The sequence below is a fragment of the Rhincodon typus genome, chromosome 30 (assembly GCF_021869965.1).
Source record: "Rhincodon typus isolate 14 chromosome 30, sRhiTyp1.1, whole genome shotgun sequence".
NCBI lineage: Eukaryota > Metazoa > Chordata > Chondrichthyes > Orectolobiformes > Rhincodontidae > Rhincodon > Rhincodon typus.
Genome location: NC_063361.1, coordinates 29,034,010 through 29,038,559, shown reverse-complemented (window position 1 = coordinate 29,038,559; position 4,550 = coordinate 29,034,010).

Genomic DNA, 4,550 nt, shown 5'->3' with positions numbered 1-4,550 from the left:
TCATATGATGCTGCTTGGCCTGCTGTGTTCATCCAGCCCTGCACTTCATCGTGCTGCTAGTCTGAGTTCCAGAGTTAAACCGTGCAGATCTCCCATCTCTACAGAGAAACAACAATGAGGGAAAATGAAGCTTGAATTGAGGGCAAAGTGAAATAGGCTGTAGAATTATTGTGTAATAAAAGTTAACAGTATTTTCAAGTCTTAAAATATATTTGAGAACAAATGCTAACATTTATACAGCACATTTTATGACTTGAGGATGCCACAAAAGTGTTATTCAGTTAATCAAGCACTTTGTCATAGAATTTAGCAATTAATACCACATAGGACATTACATCAATAGCTTTTAATCCAGAGACTCAGGTAGTACTCTAGGGACCTGAGTTCAAATCCCGCCATAGCAGATGATGGAATCTGAATTTGGTAAAAAAAAATCAGGAATTGAGTCTAATGGTGATCATCTGACCACAGTTGATTGTTGTTGTGATAACCTCTAGAAGGCCAATGCAGATAACTAATTAATCTCCTTGTGGAACCCGTTGAGTATGAGTTCCCTTGGTAACAACTAGTGTCCTGCTCAACTGGATCTCATCACCAGAGCCCTTTATAAAGCAGACTCGGGGATGGGTCTGCAGATCTGTTTGTCCTAGGCTGGGATCAACTTATGTATGCTACAAGCAGTGACTCTATTTGGAGTGTTCAACAATAAATGTTGTTCTGTTCCTTTCCAGTTGGGCTTCCTGAGTTATTACAATTGTAAAAACCTATCTGGTTCATAATGTCCTTAAGGAAAGGAACCTGCTGTCCTTACCAGATCTGGCCTACATGTGCTTCCAGACCAAGAATAATGTCATTGCCTCTTAACTGGCCTATGCACAATTAAAAATGGATAATAAATGCTATCCTCTCAAAATATCATTAATTAACACTATAGATGTCCTATTAGGCACTTAAGTCACACACCTTGTTAGTAATAATGTCTTCAGTTCACTGTTCCAAATATCTTCCTGACTCTTTTAAAAAGAAATACCTTCACAGAATTGTACCGCGCTTGAATTTTACCTGCGTTTTAAAATCCAGATGAGAATGTTGTATACTGTTATTGCAACTTCTAAAGTGGAATTACTATTGTAATACCAGAATCACAGCTGCACATTTAAGCCCATTTCAAGGTAACTCAAAATAGCACTCAGATACCTATTATCTTTGTGATTGCATTGACCATGACAGTGAGAATACTTCCCTTGCTTTTCTTCAAGTTATGCTATTGGATCTTTTTTCTTCAAGTTATGCTATGGGATCTTTGGGCCCATTTGTGAGGGTGGACTGGACCCTTATTTAACATTTGATCTGAGGGACAGCATCTCTGACCATGTAGCATTTCTGTGGTAGCACAGTGAAGAATGCATCAAGGGACCTCATAAAGATTTGGTCAGTTGGAGCTGGGGCAGAGTGAAGATTTCAGATTGGTAGGCAAAGATGCAATCAAACGTATGTGTTTCAAGGAGTGGAGTTACCACTGTTGGACTGGGGTGGTCAAAGCCAGAAGTCACACAACACTAGGTTATAGTCCAACAGGTTTATTTAAAACCACAAGCTTTCGGAGCGCTGCTCCTTTGTCAGGTGAGGTGTCCACTTTGTTTCAAGGAGGTTTGAGAAGACGGGAGAATGATGAAGATTTGGGAAGAAGGTAACATGGGGTTGTCATGTCATAAGGCTCTGTTGCTGTCAAGGGAGCTGAGGGGAGGAAACATGTAGTAGTGGAGTCAGGAATGCAGAGGATGCAAGTGGTGGCAAATGATTACGAAAATAGGATGCATCAAGGTGGCTGAAGGATTCTGAAATCAGTTCAATAGGGATGTGACTAAATGGTAAATGGGAAGTAGAAAGTTACATGTGGAACTCTGGATAAATTGGAATCTGTGGATTTAAATTCAGGACAGCAAGGAGGAAAACACAGCTGGGAGCCAGGGAAATTGACAACAGAAACTTGCAAGAGGGCTTAAACTGTCACATGGAGTGAGGTAGGAAGCCTCCTTTAAAGGTGATGTCAACAATCCTGGCTTTGCTAGAACTTTAGGATCCACCTGGGTGAGGAACTGAGGCGGCAGACGCTAAACTGCAAAAATATCTGGTGAAAACCCAAAAGGACATATTCAGTCTTGCCAACATGGAGCTGCAGAATGGTCTGTCTCAGCCAGGACCTGGGCATTACATGTTCATTCTTAATGAGAATAAATTGGATTTGGGCATCATTTGTGGACCTGTAGCTTCGTCTCACCAAACCAGCAATATTCAATGGATGGATGGAGAAGCAAGATACAAGTGTGGCTGAGTTAAAGTTTCTGTCCTAATTCTATAGTGTACTGTTCAACATTTGAGGTATCTGCATGACTACCAATTTAAAATAAATAATTAATCCAATTCAGCATTTAATTATTTTGTATAAAGACTGCTTAGTCTTCAAAATTCAGTTGTGTATAATTACCTTATGAAAATAATTTCACACATATCATTAAGATTAAGCTGAGTTTTGGTCTTTTTTCACTTTATAATTTTAAAAAATCCCCTTCAAACTAGCAGCAGGCAACCAAAATAGATCATGTCCTCTGTCAGCAGGACAATTAATTCTGTTGAGCAATTAAACTTGCTCAGGAATATGATTAAAATGTGATCCCAGTGGGAAGTTTTGGAAGTGTGATTTTCAGGGTGGTTTCAACACTGAGTCACCAACTCCAAAAGAGTAGTGTCTCCATGGCGAATCACATCTGATCAAGCAATACATCATTATCATTACTACAGTATCACATGTATATGGTCCAGTGATACTTTTGACATGATTTGCATCATGTGTTCTAAAAAAAAGACAAGAAAAACACTTCATTGATAATGGTCTTTCCCCAAATCAGAACCAGATGTCATTCTATTTGTCTTTGCTTTCTAAGTTTCATTTTCACATTGGTCATTCTCTGCTTACTAACCTGAAAGGGCTAATTGACAACATAAGATAAACTCCACTTCTATGGAGTAATTGTTCCAGTACAAAAGCTGAAATCTGTTTCTTCAAAGAGGAAGAGTCATGAACATTAACTCTGCTTTCTCTCTACAAATGCTACCAGACCTGTTGAGTTTCTCTGGCAATTTCTGTTTTTGTTTCAAATCTTCAGCATCCGCAGTTCTTTGTTTCATTTATATAATTGTTTTAGTAGTTACTTTCAGAGGCTTTTGTATGATGGGCTCTTGTGGCACAGTGGTAGTGTCCCTACCTCTAAGCTAAGAGAGCCAAGTTTAAATCCCACTTGCTCCAGAGGAGTGCTGCAATATCTCTGGCAGGTTGATTTGAACATATTTATAAAGGACTGCTCCAGGAAGGAGTTATTCAGTTTTGTTTGATGTCTAACTGTAATGTGTACTTTTAAGTTGAAGCTGATGTCTCATAAGAGACAATCATGTATTGCAGAGATAATGTAAGTATCTAAGGGGTACCATGCAATAAATATTTACCGTTTTTCATGATTGAGCCTAACCTATGCTGAAGACATCATGTGGCTAAGTGATATGAGTAACATAGACTAATACCAACGAGAAGGATAGGTGTTAGCACAACTACTTAAGGCTTCTCAGTCACACCATTACAATACGCTGACAGCTCAGGCACCCAACATTATTAAACGGTCACAACAGTGAGGGATTATAAGAGATATCAACAGATACTTGCTCCTTAATTTATCTGGACTGTCCAATTGTTGCCAGAGTTAGTGCTATCTTGCAATATGGGTGTTGGTTCCTCAAGAATTGAAAACACGTTTGAAAAGACCAAATGATGATGAACACTTATCTAGCAGCTAGTTAGATCATTTATTGAGATCAACGAGCTCTTATTGGTCAGGCAGGAGATAAGGTTATTTAACGTGAATGACTGCAGTTCAGGCCACTCCTAATACCTAAGGCCCCAACAATCACAGAACAGACTTGTATAATGTTTTTACATTGAAGAGTGTATTGCTGCACATTTATAAACTCTACCTCGATTAGGCAGCACATTATGAAGTGGGCTGCAGAATGAACAGGAATCACCAGCAAAGTGAGGACAAATTTTACACACAGCAACTGGACAGGATCTGGAATGCATTTCCCACAAGTATGGCTGAGGTAGATTCGATTGTAGCTTTCAAAAGAGAATTGGCTAAGCACCTGAAAAGAAATGAATCACAAGTCTATGAGGAATGGGTAAGCAGTTGGACGTGTTTTTATTCCTTCATGGGATACAGATATGGCTGGCAAGATGAGCATTCATTGTCCACCCCAAATTGACATTAAACCAAGTGGCTTCCTACACCATAGCAGGGGACAGTAAAGAATCAGGCTAACTGCTATGGGTCTGGAGTCACATGTAGTCCAAATGTGGCAAGGATGACAGACTTCCTTCCCTAAAGTACACTATTAAACCTGATGGGTTTTTATAATAATTGATAATTGATGGTCACCATGACTGAACCTAGCTTTCAATTCTAGATTTATTTATCAATGGAGTTAAAACTCTGCCAGCT